The 17,016-nt window shown below is 43.3% G+C and overlaps 1 pseudogene across 1 annotated transcript; it reads left to right on the forward strand.

Moving 5' to 3' along the window:
• Positions 1-3,689: 3,689 nt before the first annotated feature.
• Positions 3,690-6,284, forward strand: LOC147008818 (general transcription factor II-I repeat domain-containing protein 2B-like; annotated as a pseudogene). Its single transcript, XR_015053267.1, has 2 exons — positions 3,690-5,520; positions 5,648-6,284. The product of XR_015053267.1 is annotated as a general transcription factor II-I repeat domain-containing protein 2B-like (transcript).
• Positions 6,285-17,016: the final 10,732 nt, after the last annotated feature.

Consider the following 17,016-nt stretch of genomic DNA (forward strand, 5'->3'; position numbering starts at 1 on the left):
TCAATTTTTCATTTTCATCCCAAGGTCAAGGTCACAAGGTCACGAACTTAGAAAATTGCGAATTTTGATGTAAAAAATATTCTTCTCCGATGGGTTTATCGAATCTGACAAGGGGTTTCGGTATTTGGTTAGCCCAATGGCACCTGCATAGCCCCACAGCGCTCGATTTTTCATTTTCATCCTAAGGTCAAGGTCACAAGGTCACGAATTTAGAAAATTGCGAATTTTGACGTAAAAAATTTTCTTCTCCGAGGGGTTTGTCGAATCTGACAGGGGTTTCGGTATTTGGTTAGCCCAATGGCGCCTGCATAGCCCCACAGAGCTCGATTTTTCATTTTCGTCCCAAGGTCAAGGTCACAAGGTCACGAACTTAGAAAATTGCGAATTGTGTTTTTAGGGGATAGCCGATTTCAATTTGCATCTTCTCCTCAGGGGTTTGTCGACTCTGGCAGGGGTTTCAGTATTTGGCTAGCCCAATGGCACCTGCATAGCCCCACGGAGCTCGATTTTTCATTTTTGTCCCAAGGTCAAGGTCACAAGGTCACGAACTTAGAAAATTGCGAATTTTGACATAAAAATCCATCTTCTCCGATGGATTTGTAGAATCTGGCAGGGGTTTTCAGTATTTGGTTAGCCCAATGGCACCTCCATAGCCCCACGGAGCTTGATTTTTCATTTTCATCCCAAGGTCAAGGTCACAAGGTCACGAACTTAGAAAATTTCGAATTTTGACATAAAAAAATCATATGACCGCCCAAACTGTGAGAGCGAGGATGACAATATTTTTTCTGAATAATCTTGAGGTCATTCCCCACCGAAAGACTTGAAACCATTTTGCTCTATCTCGAACACCTTGCCTGTGGCGCCCCCTTCAAGTTTGTTTTTACGCTGATTTCATCAAAGTATGGATAATCCGAGGAGTGCAAAATGCCATATAGCCTATATGACGTTATATTGTTCCTGGAATGTTCCAGAGGATGTTTTGCACCAAAGGTCATAATCCTTGACCTTTGACCTTTAAAGTTCACAAAGGTCAAATTTTCAAAGTTGTGGGAATCGAACCGGGTTTTCGACCTTCTTCGACGAACTAACTCCATTAAGCTATATCACGTATCCTGTTTCCTTATTTTAATGTCCACAACATTGTTTTGTGACCTTTAAAGGTCAAATTTTTAAAGTTGTTGAACGAAACCGGGTTTTCGACATTTTGAAGCTAATAACCTGTCACTCGTACCACATCATGTTGATCATTTTTATTACTTGGTCAAACATTATCATATTGTCTCATCCTTGACTTCTGAAACAATGTACATCGTCAAATACCGCTCGTGAACCATCGTTGTCTTCAGACTTGTTATTATTATTATCATTATTATTACTATCGTTATTATTAGTTTAGCCCACTCTCCCAGACAACATCCCTCTCTCCACTACCCGTGTGTGCATGATAAATAGATGGCCACTAACAGAGGCGCAAACATCCAACTCGCATGTGATCACAAAAAACCGGTAATATGATACACCACGTGATCGATGTGACAGGTTAATGATGTGAGGGTTGTTCAAAATGTTGTGTGAACGAGATACATTACATGGTCCATGCTAAGACCATACACTTTGATAACTAACCTGTATTGTCATCACACAGCATCTTTTCAAAAGGGTCCAACAAATGTTCAGTAATTTTTTTCCCCGAAACGTGGGTGTCCTCATTAACTCACAAAGAAATCATTTTTCTTGCAAATCATATATACTGTCCAGGTGAGTTATCAAAGTGGATCGCCTTGGAATGGACCATGCGTTCACATAGGATAGATCATTTTTACCTGTAACAAGGACTTCACATTTAGGTTGTGGGGCATTCTGTCTCTTTCACCCGGGATGCACATTAATGCCAAAGCTCTGCTCTTCTGTCGAGGATGCTTCACTGTGATGAGATCTGCCAGTGCTGCCCTGATCTACTCTGCTCTCTGTCCTGTTCCCTCGAGGACATTTGTGCTCGGGTAAACAATCCTTGTCTGGTTAATGTGTGAATGTGCATGTGTGTTTGTGTGTTTGGGCCCCTCAATTTTTTAATGTAATGGTTTATTTCTTTATTAATTATTGTCATTCATTGTCTGTCTTCATCCCTCGAGAGCTGTATAATTTCGTGTCTCAAGCCCATGTCCTTTTATTTAAATAACTCTGATTTCTTAAGATTGTGAAATGGGCCTCCCATGCGTCACTTGTTTCAGAATAATTGGTGTTCCCCTGGGGATCTAAATTAGGTTAACATTCTGATTGATAACCAGCATGGTTTGGATCATGTTTAAGTAGGAATCGGTGCATCACAACTTGCTACCAGTTCGCGGTTAGAGGAGCACATTGGTCATCCTTGGGATCAAGTTCCAGCTTTGTGACATTTTGTTCGACAGTGTTTAAACCAATTTCAGGTAGGGGTCGTAAACTTGACATTTGGAGTCAGGAGTGGTTATCATATCATCTACCAAATATTGTTTTGGGTTTGATGTCCTGGAGCATGATTTGGACCCAAACCTCCAGGAGAAACTTAAAAAAAAAATTGTGGGAAAGCACGATTGGTGTTGTTAAATTTGAAAGATTTTTCTTTCCCTTTGCGCATGTGCGTGCACTGCGCCCTCTTAATGCATGGGCACACTGGGCAGTTGCCCAGGGGTCCCACGATTCTAGGGGCCCCGTGCTGCCATATTGTTCATGAGATCTCTTGGCAAAGTGGATAATTACTCGATCTCTCGCTGGAAAGGCCTGGGATTCAAATCCCCTTTTCAAATTGTATTGAAATATAAATAATTTGTGCATAACTATCTGACAAAGGTTATTTCTTATAATGTTGCGTATCATAATCTTAAAATGAAAATAATTGAAAAAATAATTTCTGACAACTTGAAATCTGTGTTTCCCAATGTTGAAATTGCACTCAGAGTGTTCATGTGCATGATGGTGACCAACTGTGCAGGGGAACGTTCATTTTCAAGATTGAAACTTACAAAGAATCAGCTTCGCAGCACAATGGGGCAGCAGCGTTTGAACTGGCTTTCACTCATACGCATGGAAAATGACATCCTGAAGACCATTGACTTCAAGCCAATTATAAATCAATTCTCTGCAAAGAAATCTCGCAAACGTTTGTGTTGATTAATAATAATTAATTCATACTGTACCATCGTCGTCTGTACGGTGTACCAATTAATTATCATTTATATGTTGAAATGTTTGTGTTTTTCAAGGCTTATGTTATATTGTTCAAAAGTTTGTGTGGATTAATCCTTGCTTTACAGCACATGTGTCAAACTCAAGGCCTGCGGGCCAATTGTGGCCCGCCACGTCATTTTATGTGGCCCGCGAGAGTTTAAAAGGTGTATTAAAATAAGTCTATGCTGCTTTAAAGTGTGCATTGACCATAAACTACATCTCCTACAATGCATTTCGATTATGTTACGCACCAAGTACGCACCATTATGTTACGCACCATTGTACGATTACGTACAATGCATTTCGATTATGTTACGTTATTATGTTACACATGTTACGATTATGTTACGTTCGATTATGTTACCATTTCGATTACGTTGGTTCGATTATATACTGCTATCTAGAGGCTTCCCGCCTCTAGATAGCAGTGTATCCACATCAGTGTCGGCGATTTTCCCAGCAAGTGAAATTGAGAAATATCTACTTTTGATCCCAAAATGTCCAGGAAAAGAAAAGTTGATGCAGATGGAAGGCAGTTTCAAGAAAGATGGGAAAGTGAATACATGTTTGTGCTTCAAGGAGAAAACCCGGTATTTGTTTTGTGTTATGAGGCGGTGTCGGTCGTTAAAGAGTACAATCTCCATCGGCATTTTGACACCAAACACGGAGCTAAATATGCCAAATTTAGCCTCCAAGAAAAACAGCAGATTGTCCAAGAATTAAAAGGTGGACTGCAATCGCAGCAGAATTTGTTCACAAAAGCTACAGATAAAAACGATGCAGCAGTGAAAGCGAGCTTTATTGTGGCTGAAGAAATTGCCCGAGCTTCAAAGTCGTTTTCAGAGGGTGCATTTTTGAAGCAGTGCATGCTGAAGGTGTGTGAGCAGGTGTGCCCCGACCAGATACAAACTTTTTAAAATACCAGTTTGTCAAGAAACACCATTGCAGACCGAGTTAAGGAACTAGCGGGAAATCTGGCAACACAGCTGGCTGAAGAAACACGCAGTTACCTGGCATTTTCATTCGCTGATGAAAGCACAGACAACGCGGATACAGCGCAGCTGTCCATTTTTATTAGAGGCGTGAAGTCCGACCTCTCGGTCACGGAGGAGCTCTTGGACGTAGCTGCCATGCACGGGACCACAACGGGACAGGACATTTTTGATGTGGTGGAGAATTCCGAAAGTAAAAGTGAATTACTGCGGGAGAAGTTGGTGGGACTAACTACCAATGGTGCACCTGCAATGTGTGGAGGAAAAAAAGGCCTGGTGGGACTAATGAAGGAGAAAATGCAAACAAGTAACTGTCACACACCTCTGGTAATGTATCATTGTATTATCCATCAAGAAGCTCTCTGTGGAAAGGTTCTGGAGCTGGATGATATAATGACCACGGTTATGAAAACAGTGAACTTCATTCAGGCATGAAAACTGAATCACCGGCAGTTCCACCTGTTCTTGCAGGAGGTGGGCTCGGAGCATGGAGATGTGCCGTACCATACAGAAGTAAGGTGGCTGAGTCGGAGCAAAGTCCTCAAACGTTTTTTTGAGCTTTGGGAAGAAATTGCTCTTTTCATGCAAGGTAAAGGAAAACCCTTGTCTGAACTGTCAGATCCAAACTGGCTGTGTGACTTTGCTATGTTGTGTGACATAACGGAGCATCTCGCCCAACTCAATCAGAGACTGCAGGGATGCAAACAAGTCATCACGCAGATGTCCGACATGATCACAGCTTTCCAGCGTAAACTTGACCTGTGGAAGTTCCAAGTGAAACGGGATAATCTTGCCCACTTCCCTGTTTGTCAGAGCATCTCAGCCTCAGTTCCAGGTGCTTTTTCATGTGCTCGGTTGGCTACCAAACTGAGCCGGTTAATGAATGAGTTTGATCGGCGCTTCTCTGACTTTAAAGCACAGCACTCAGACTTTGCCATCTTTACCAATCCTTTCACCACCGATGTCTACAGTGCACCTCATCACCTTCAGATGGAGTTAATAGAGCTTCAAAGTGAGAGTGGTCTGAGAGCAAAGTTCCAGGATGCTGCAATTGAGGACTTTTACCGTCTGCTGCCCCCTGGTTTGATGCCACGGCTCCAACTTCATGCTGCTCGTGTTCTGTCCATGTTTGGGAGCACGTATCTGTGTGAACAGATGTTCCCAATAATGAATCTAAACAAGACCAAGCACTGATCACGCATCACCAATGGCAACCTCCACGCTGTTTTAAGGATTGCCTCAGCACAAGACCTAAAACCAGACATTGACTCACTCGCAACGGGAAACGGTGTCAGACATCCGGCCAGAAAACACATAGGTAAGCATTTTTAATAACCTGAATTAAAAATATAATCAAATGTATCGCAACCAAGAATAAGAACAGTTGCATATGTGTGCAATTTAATGATTGTGCTTGCATTTTGTTCTGTGTTTGTTATTTTCAGAACATGATCAATGAATGAGGATGGTGTGTGAGATGTTGTCTCAGGTTGAGGAGGGATCTACTGGGTGTGTTCAAGGACAGGCAGCATCACCTCATCAACTTGACCATATAGTTGTGAACTGAGACAACCCTTATTTTGTTATTTTTAGTTAAATACATATCCTACTTTGTATGTGTAGCAATGTATTCACTGTGTTTGCAGGTTTTTGTGTTCATGCAGACAAAAGTTTACTGTAATCAAATCATCTCTTATTAGTTGGATGTACGTAAACCCTCTGCAAGGCTGTGTGCATCCATTTGTTTTTGTAAAATGCTACATCTATCACGCATGTTCTTAGCAGCTCACAATTGTTGGTTGTTCTGCCCCTCTCGATGCTTAATGTTAAAAGTTAATGGCATAACTTGTTTGATTATATTTTTCTTTATTTACTGGAATAGTTTGATCATTGATTGATGGAGTAATGTTGGTTTCTTAACCTGATAAACATATTTTTTACATCTATGCAAATGCATATCTTGTTATTTGTAACTCGAATAAGTAATAAACGGTTACTTAACAACATTTGAATGAGTAGTTACATTTATTTTACATTACATTTAGTCACATTTATACTGTCTTAACAGTTACAACTGGCCCTTTGAGGGCAACCACAATGCTGATGTGGCCCTCGGTAAAAATGAGTTTGACACCATTGCTTTACAGCATGTTTTTTTTATGTTTAACCATTGATTTTGTTGAAAGTACCAATAAATCTATGGGCTTCATTTTATTGACTGTTTACATTTTTATTCCCATGGGTGGGTGGGTAGAGACCCCAGTGCATTGCTTAGCCCAAGGCCTACAATGCTGTTAAGACGGCCCTGCGTGGGAGGTAGATACACATGGCGATTGTTGAAAAAATTAACATGGTGGATAACAGCATGCACATGATGGTAGGTGAGATTGAGGAGGAGTTTAGTGCAGAGGACCTTTGAGTAGGCACCTCCCCCACCCCAATGTCATGAGGAGGAGTCCCTACGACCCTCCCCAAGAGGATCACGAGGCGCAGGGGGATATCGTGATGTCACTTCTGGCCAGAATGCCGCAAATGGTGAATAAGGTGGCTAAATTGAAAATATGGACATCGGAATTAAACAGAACGGGGCTCAAATAAGCAGACAGATGACGGACCCAAACAGATCAGGGACAAAATTGGAGCCAAATTAACATCTTTGGAGGAGGCAAATTAGTAGTGATAATGAGAAGCTTCAACAGTTTGAACATAAATTTGGAATGAGGAGCAGTCAATTAAAACAAAGTCATGGCCTGGAGCCACATTGCTGTTACATTGAAGGTCACCTGTACCAGGCAGAACAAGAAAAACATTGTCCCAAGTCTGAGCAAGGCAAAGAGCTGCAGTGAGTGGGATTAGCAGGGCTGATTGGCAGTTAGCCCCCACGGAACTCGAGTTAACCCCCGTGGTGTGAGACGGCACAGTTGAGGTGCAGTTCGGCCCCATGGGGGTCAATTCGGCCCTCCTGGGCTCTGTGGTGTGCGAGTGTGGCTGCAGGGATAATAAAGTTGAGAACGAGATGGAAACAAATGCATCTCACTCCTCAGGTATTATAATGAAAAATGACCAGCAACATGTATCCTTTTGGGCTTCTCGCCCTCGTATACTTCTTCACAAAGAATATTTTTTAAAAAGGATGTTGGACTATTGCAACTCATTCTGAGAATTATTTAAATGCTCCACATACACCACTTGATCAGCAAGACCAGCAGGTATATTGCTGGGTATGATCAAAAAGACTGGTTGATATGATGTACCGTTTTCAAAAGCTCCCAATGATTTGTTATGGTCACAGCCAAGACCCTTTTGATAAGAGTTAGTTCAACTTATTATACTTTCACCGCATAGTCGAAGTAACAAATGGCAGGAATGATTGCATAATCATGTTTGCACATACATTCAGGGTTGACGAGAAGAGGGAATTATTATTATTTTATCAGGACAGTGTGATCTTCCACGAGACAGTGCAAACAGCAATGTAGAGAGATACAAGGTGTCTGCACACAAAGGGTTAATGTCCATTGATCTGAAGAATTCTTAGGTCATTCTGCTTGGCTGCCTTGTTTATCTGCTGCTCTGATGGAAGTTCCAGGCCATATAGATTACTTTGCCACTGCATTACCCTGTGTAAAAAGAAATCTTCCAGCTCCATGGACCAGACCTGCACACAACCACAATATCCATTTGTACCAATCGACGGTGTTCTTGCCATGTCAACATCACTCACACATTATCCACTGAATAATTTAATGTTCACTGCACTGTTCAGGTTCCACACCATAGTAGGACAAAGATTGTAAGTCTCACATGGAGAGCATAGATGTACCCATCGTCTACACTTTTAGGAAATCTAGCATTTTAACAGACTGCTACAACACCGTCACTGTGGGTTTTCCATGTTACTGAAAGATGGCGGCCTACTATAGGTTATTTTTATCTGTTGCCATGAACCTTCTCAAGTGTACGATGATATAATTGGAATGGCAGCATAAAAGTCACAATGGATTCATTAAGATGGGATTTATTTTTAACCATGGTCCTTCTTCCACACTCAATGTTGAATGCATGCAAAAGTCCCATCCCCTGTCCAATTAGTGGAACATATTTCGACCTCCGCCAAAAAAGCCCCAAATGGCGAAAGGAGATATTCAACTTGTGAGGAATATGTGAGTAATTTACAGTCGTCTGAGTTATGCACACTCGTGTGCTAACTCAAAGAATGCGATCTGTTTTGGTGCATTAACAGATGGCACTGACAAGAAAATATCAGTTGTCTTAAATCTGTTTTTATTTTTTGTATGTATTTTGCATCACAGCAATGCAGAATGGAACAAAGAACCATTACCAGCTGGGAATTCATAATGATGCATATATATATATATATATATATATATATATATATATATATATATATATATATATATATATATATATATGATATCACATTATGTGTATATGTATATATATATATGTATATATATATATATATATATATATATATATATATATATATACATATATATATATATATATATATATATATATACATATATATCTTCTTTCTATATATTCCTAAAACTCTCATCATGCATGCATGTATGTATGTATGTATGTATGTATGTATATTCCCGAAATACAGCCAAAACGGTTCAAGATAGCTCAAAATTTTGCAGCCCACCATACTCATCATTCTCCTGCGGTGTGCAGTATCAAGTTTTGTTAAAATCGGGCAACGAAAAAATTATTAAAAAATCAATTCCCGATTCAGTCAAGTACTCTTCGGGAGAATTTGATCAATGCAAACGACCTCAGCGGTATAGTTCGCTGGAGCTATATTTTTTATTTTCTTGAAATGATTTATTAAAAAATCTCAAACATTCAGTCTTGACAAAGAATAATTTATTTTTAAGCATAAAATAAACATCGCCATTTTGATCTCATACTTCCATGTTCATTAATAAATAAGATTGTGTTTCTTCGACTTTCTTTTCTCCGTTTGTTTTTTCACATTGACGCGCAATATCAAGTTTCGTTAAAATCGGCCAACAAAAAAAATTATTAAAAAATCAATTCCCGATTCAGTCAAATACTCTTCGGGACTATTTGATCAATGGAAACAACCTCAGCGGAATAGTTCGCGAGAGCTATCTTCTTTTTTTTTTTGAAATCATTTTTTTTTATCAAAGGCTGTCAGAAGGGGAACCCAAGTATATCCAATTAGTGGAACATATTTCATGGGTGGTCCAGTATATTGTATGTAGGTATAATTGTGTATATATATATATATATATATATATATATATATATATATATATATATATATGTATATATGTATATGCAATATATATAAATCTTCTTCTTCAACTTTCGGCTGCTCCCGTTAGGGGTCGCCACAGCGGATCAACCTTCTCCATTTCGCTCTATCCTCCACATCTTCCATTGACACTCCAACCACCCGCATGTCCGCCCTCACTGCATCCATGAACCTCTTCTTTGGCCTTCCTCTTCTCTTCCTACCTGGCGGCTCCATCTTCAGCATCCTTCTCCCGATATACTCCGCTTCCCTCCTGATATATATATATATATATATATATATATATATATATATATATATATATATATATATATATATATATATATATATATATATATATATATATATATATATATATATATATATATATTGTTATGGCTGTGGAAATTGACAGAACACCATAAAGGTGCTGAGATCAGGTCGGCCGATAAGTCCGTATCCATATAGATTTTCCCACCGTTGTTTAAAGGGAACTATTCATGTTAACCAGGCTGTGATATTTGAGTTAGCCATTATTCTTTACTATCGTTATTTTGGACCAACCACGTCCACCACCAACATTTTTCTCAACAACCGCTTCACAACAACCACCCCCACCACCAACATCGCTCTCAACAACTGCTTCAGACCAACCGCCTTTCACCACCACAACCACACCTGCCTCTCACCAAACCATGCCATCCTCACCACTTCGCCAGCAACCGTCAACATCTCCACACCACAAACATCGCCTCACCTTCATCTCCGAAACGACGCCATCTTTGCGCCAGCCGCGGCGAGTCCGCATCAAGCGGAGTCGCTGCAGGCCGACGCGGGACGTTTGTTCGTCGGATCAAGCTTGGTGATCTCGCGCACGTCTGCTCTCCGCGCAAGGGTCAGAGGTCGAGGATAGGAGGCCAAACCGCGCCTCACCAGCCCTATAAAAGGACGAGCAGAGCGCCATGCTCGCGTTCGAGTTGGGTCGCGTCGAGTTGATCGGTAGTAGTTGATCGGTCGGTCTGAGTCAGTCTGGAGAGGTCGGGAGGAAGCCAGAAGCCAAGGAGCTGCATGGAAGTCTGGGCTCGTGTCGGAGTCGGGAGCTTGGAGCTTGCAGTCGGTGGTGAGTCCGGGCGTCGCGAAGAAGACGCGAGCTGGAGGCGCGGCCTTGCCTGCCGTGTCGCGAGGAACCGCGCGTCCGTGTGGAGAGAGCCTGAGAGAGCTCGCCAGACAGTGACAGGCGGTCCGAGGTGATCGGGCTTCGGCGCAGTTCGAGCATCACTGAGGGACGGACGGGTTCTTGCAGAGCATCAACTTTAAGAGAGCAATGACCTGTTCGTTCCTCTCAAACGAGTTGCCGACTGAGGCCTGAATCACCCGGCTGCTTGGCAAGGCCCGAGCTAAACCGCGGAAACGCGAGCTGCCGTGGGGAAGGAGCATCGCGGGTCGCCCAAGCGCGTTCGTGTGGAGAGAGCTGGAGAGAGCTCGCTTGCCACACGGAAGGTCCGAGCTCTACCGCGGCTACGCTAGCTGCTGTGGGGACTGGACGTCGCGGGTCGCCCAAGCCTGACACCACGAAGTTGCAGGTAACCTGCAACGGTCTCGTGGGACTCGTTCGGTCTGCCAAGTCCCACGCCATAAAGACCCTGGAGGCAGTGCTGGATTAACCATTAGGCAGACAAGGCATGTGCCTAAGGGCCAGCCAAAAATTCGGGCCAAAAATTATTTTCACATTAAATATTTGTCTTTTTTTGTATTAAATATTTTGTTCTTGAATCAGTTTATCTTTTGTCTGGGGTCCATTTCCATGAGCCCGAGATCTAATTTAAATTTTTCAGGCCATTCTCTAAAATATCAAAATGTGCCTGAGGGGCAGCCGAGGCTTAATCCGGCACTGCCTGGAGGTCCAGTCTGACCCCATTGCCTTTGATGGGGTCTTTTTCCTGCTTTTCTTTCGAATGAATGTTGTGGCGCCGCGTCCCGTAAGTAAAACTGTGTAAGTGACTGTACATTAATAATTACTTGTAGACGGTTGTAGCGCTTTGTCTTGCCCACGTGCCGTGCCGCATTCATTGCTTGTTCTGTATACATGCATGTTGGTGTTTTTGAATGACTGCATGATTGTTCCTGCATACGTAGAGTTAATAAATGTGCTGGTTTAAATGTTAACCCGTTCGTCGTGACCTCTTTCCCTTATTGGAACGCCATCTTACATTGCGGAATGTTAGTTGGGTTTTAAATACCCGTTAAATAGAATCGGATCTGGCGAGGGCAGGCGATAATACCCGCTCGGTTATCTCAGAATGGAACGGACCGCTTGAGCGGTTCGTGTCCAAGCCGACCTGCGTCGAGGTACGGTCCCTCGGTAGGTTACCTGCGTGAGTACTTAGGTATATCGAGATTCGGCGATTGACCCTATTTCGCGCGGGTAGAATACAGACTGGGCAGTGGTGGGGTTGAGAACCCACCCGTGACAGGGTTCTGGCATGGTTCCAGAAAGTCACGACTAGATTGCTCGTTCGGTGGGTGAACCAGCTGCTATTGGTTAACGTGGTCGTTCGGACGCGACAGGCGCGAATACTCCAACAATATATATATATATATATATATATATATATATATATATATATATATATATATATATATATATATATATATATATATATATATATATATATATATATATATATATATATATACATACATATATTTGCGGCCATGGGTACCGAGACACCAGCTTGTCACTCGGGGATTGATCCCCTGTTGTCCTCGGTAAAGCCGGACCTGGGGCCACCGCTCACAATTAATGTTGTGGTATGGTGGGTTGTTTTAGAACCACGAACGCCACCCAGTTAACCACAAGTTCCAGTGTCCACCGCCTAATTATGCCGTTTAACTAGAGGTCACGTGGTTACCTGAGCGGAGAGAGTACCCTCGGCAAAGCACCAATGTTATCTCGATGAGATTTTAATTAGGGTGGCCGTGTGTTTTAACCGCTGGTGCGTGCCCACTATTTTTGGTCAAATCTGTGGTAATTACCTCCCAGTCTATCCAGGTTCGGACAATGCTAGACCAATGGAAGGAAAGGACAAACACGGACAGGTTGGTAGTTGACAAATGAATTATTAGTCATAAAATAAATAAATAAATAAAAAGAACTTTTTTATTTTCTGAGGTAAATAAATAATAAATTTCAAAGCAAAATCGATCAAAATGCCAGGAAAGAGACAAAGAGCAGATGCTTATCGGGGGGTTGACTTACTTATAGCTAGACTAGGGTCCCCAGCAGATCATTCGGGGGGGGGGGGTGGAGAAGAGTCGTCTCGCTCATCAGAGAATATTTGGCCGTGAAGTGAAAATGTCCTGAAATGTGTGCGTACGTGTCACGTCCGTCGACAGCACCCAGCCTTGCCGTGCACCCTCTCGCAAACAGCCTTCAATGCCAGTCGACGTCTGGGAGGGCACCGAGATCATCTGTCATGGGTTTAAACCCTGGTGCTGCAACACGGGCAGCTTCTCACACTTCACGAAACTGGTGACGTCCAGTGACCCACACGGTTCGTCGGTGAATGACCTGTGCCTCACACGTTGGTGACCGACCCGTGCCTCACTCGTTGTCGGCGCTGCTCACACCCACACGCGCACCACACGCTCGCTTGCTCAAGCACTGGGAAGGACGAATTGTCTCGTTGGTGCTGGTCAGACACCCACATGCGCACCACACGCTCGCTTGCTCACTTGTGGCTTGCACGCTTCCTCTCTGTCTCGCTTCTTCCCTCGCGCACTTACACCCGCTTTTTGCTCGCTACTCATGCTTTCTTCTCCCTCGTCTTACTTCTCTTTCGCCTCTTTTCCTCTCACTTCTCTCAGCCTTTTCCTCTCACTTCTCTCACCTCAGAACAGACCTCCAATTCATTTTATATATCTGCCGGCCGTCTCGGCGGGTCAGTCTGCCCCAAGCTTACCTGCCCCAATTGCGCACGGTTACCATGACGACCCGTGCGCTCCAAAAAAAGGCGGGTGTCGAAGCTCCCGAAAGAATGTTGCTGAGGAAAAATAAGGGCGGGCGTCAGAGCTCGTGAAAGAACGTTGCTGAGTAAAAATAAGGGCGCGTGTCAGAGCTCGTGAAAGAAATGTGTGTGAACGTGTTTGACGTAAAGAAAAAAGCTTCCCATAAAAGAGGTGATCTATTCTTTACCCTTCTCAACGCATCACATTTAAAATCCCATTAGACATGGGGATGGGGCTAATCTGAACATGCATTTAGGGAAATAACTGTCTGAGGACCTGGATGTATGGATGCCTTCATCAGACCGGATTCTGAAATCTGTAACACTATCCCTTTCCCTATCCAAGACTCGTCCCGAGTTGTCCAACAGCGATTAAAAAAAAAAAAACAATCACAATATGATATCATATTATGTGTGTGTGTGTGTATATATATATATATATATATATATATATATATATATATATATATATATATATATATATATATAGATATATATATATATGTATATGTATAAATTGTTATGGAAATGGCCCTAAATGGGATTACTAAGTATAGGATTAGCTCAGATCCCCCATTAAATGCCTGTTTAGATAAGTTGTTTGGTATAAGGGCGATATGTGTGCGTTGGGAGGTTCAAAAGACTGTTGTTTTCTGTTCATACGGTGGTGAAACGAGAGATGATTCTTCTTCCTCTCCTGTACGAACGGAAGAGGGGTGGCCTGGAAAGGAAGTGACGCAAAGGGACGGAGCCTTTGGTCAGTTCGTCGCCGAGAGAAGCGAGAAAAGGGGGGGAACAAAATATCCGTGTGTGGAAACAGTCGCTCTCGAGGCACGACGTGTTTTAAATAGCGAGAGAAACAACGAGGCCTCAGGTGGAGGCTCAGTTCTGAGCTTGGGGAAACTGCAGTCGGTTTTGAGAGGCTGCCTGGACGTGGAGTCGACGATCGACTCGTACGGGGAGGTTATCGACCGATTCGGCCTGCGTCTGGCCGCGGAGCCTCCGTACTTGTTCACACACCAATGGCTCGTCACGTTTGCTGATCCGCTTGCCAGAGCCCATCAAGCTCGACTTGGGCCTTGTTTGGAGGACAGACCAGGCCTGGATTTGTATGCTGGACCTCGAGAGAGATCAGCTGAGGCCCATCTTCGACCCTGCGCGAGGTCAGAGCATGCGGAGACTACGCACGCAGTGCCTTGAGGGAGCGGGAGTGCTGCGGCGCCATTCTTGCCATGCGGCGCGTTCGAGCGGGAGTTCAAACCCGTGGACACCCGCTTGCTTGTTACGAGCGACATTCATGCTTTTTGGATGCTTTCCTCTCATCCATGAGCCATCACCAAGTACTCTGTCTTGTCCTGCATGCATGCTGTTGGTCTGTTTTGTTTGCACGTGTTGTATAAGGCATATTTCAGTCGTGATCCCCTCGAAACCCTTAGACTGTGGTTCCCTAGTTAAGAACGGGTTGATTGTTAATATAACCATTGTCATGTTTATTGCTTGTGTTGTGATCCCTGATGTTCCCCAATAAATCTGGTTAATTCATATGAAGTTGCTGCTATGGAGTAATTCATGTCGCGTCGAGGAACGATCCATTTGATTGGCATATAAGACCAAAATGGTTGCAGACTGGTAGACTCCGCTCAGTCTCTGACAAAACCGGTCTGTAACCAGGGGTTCTTTCTCCCTAACTGGCAAGGTTCAGGATTACGTTGGTATCGCGATTGAAGACGCGTGACCCGAGGCCTGTGCCGAGCCGGCCGGCGTTGTAGACTCCCGGAGATGGCGGTGGTGAGGGTGGCACCTTGGACCGGGTCAGAATCCCACCACCCCGGATCCGCAACTTTTTGGTGTCAGGAGTGGGATGACGAACTCTCCGCTTCCGCCTCCGTAAATTTGCAGAACACCAATTGTGTTAACATCCGGTAGTGATTTTATGCTTGAGCTGATCGGAGGAAAAACTTGCAAATTATAAAGAAAATGGAGTCGCAAAATAGCAGCGTGGCTCCACCTTGGCGCGACACGAAGCGGGAGATGGCTAATTATTGCGGAACGAATGGCACAACACGAGGCGGAGGCTCCCAGCCACCGATTCAGACCATGTGGTCGCGGCATGCACCATGCCAGGTGTGGCAGGACGCCGGCGCATGCATTGGCAGGCTTCAGACACAATTGTCGGAGGCCTTGGAGCGGTGGAGGTGTGGTGATGACTGTATGGGGGAATTGCTTTCGTTTTCCATTGAATTGTACGAGGCACAGCGGCGCGTAGATGGGGTTCGGGAGGATTGGGTGCACAAGGAGTCACAACAATTGGCCGATGCACAGGAACGAATTAGGGAGCTGGAAAAGGACTTAGCCGACACAGGCGTGATACAACTGAAGGAAGAGGTAAGATCAAGTAGTCAGATAAGAGAAAGCCAAGAACAGAAGATTAGAAGAGGAGAGAAATCTCTGGAGCAAAGGAAGGAAGAATTGTTGGAAAAGTCAAGACAGTTCAAAGAACTACAGGGAGAAATGAGGAGAGTAGAGGGTAGTACCTATGAGTTGGAACAAGAGAAGAGCAAACTGAACAAAAAAAGAGGAGGTGCAAATTAGTAACTCCCAGGATAGGGAGAACTGGGAAGAAGAATGGAAAACGAAGCTGGAAAAGGGAAAATGGAAACACGAATTGAAATTGCAACAACTGAAGAAAAAGGTAAGATCAGGCGATCAGATAAGAGGAAGCTTAAAACAGAAGTTAAAAAGAGGAGAGAAAGATCTGGAGAAAAGGAAGGAAGAATTGCTGGAAAAGTCAAGACAGTTCGAAGAACTACAGGAAGAAATGAGGGAGGAAGCATGCAAAAGAGGTAAGGAGGCGAAAGGAATTATGGAAAAAAAAACTTCTGAGTTACAGAAACACCAAAGCAGAGAGAGGGAATTACAAAACGAGCTGGGGATTTTAAGAGAGGAAAGAAAGAGAACGGAGAATGAAACATTAAGGAACCACACTGTGCAGATCGAACAGCCAGAAGCCAAAGCAAGACTAAAGAATGATATGCAAGAAAGAGTAGTGAAAGAACAACGAATGAAACAGGATGGGGAGATCAGCCAATTGAAGGAAACGATGAGATTGGAGAAGGAAGAACAAGAGAGACAGTGGAATAAGAAACAAAAAGAACAAGGAATGAAGCAGGAAAGGGAGATCAACAAAATGAAGGAAACAATGAGATTGGAGAAGGAAGAACAAGAGAGACAGTGGGAGAGGAAACAAAAAGAACATGGATTTGAAATTGAACAACTAAAGGAGGAAGCAAGGTTGGAGTATGAGGAGATAGTGAAAGAACAACGAATGAAACAGGAGGGGGCCAATTGAAGGAAACGATGAGAGTGGAGAAGGAAGAACAAGAGAGACAGTGGAATAAGAAACAAAAAGAACAAGAAATGAAGCAGGAAAGGGAGATCGACCAATTGAGGGAAACTGTGAGATTGGAGAAGGAAGAACAAGAGAGACAGTGGGATAGAAAACAAAAAGAAAACGAAT

This window comes from Eptatretus burgeri, chromosome 18 (genome assembly GCF_056783735.1).
Source record: "Eptatretus burgeri isolate ZD-2024b chromosome 18, Ebu_testis_v1, whole genome shotgun sequence".
Lineage (NCBI taxonomy): Eukaryota > Metazoa > Chordata > Myxini > Myxiniformes > Myxinidae > Eptatretus > Eptatretus burgeri.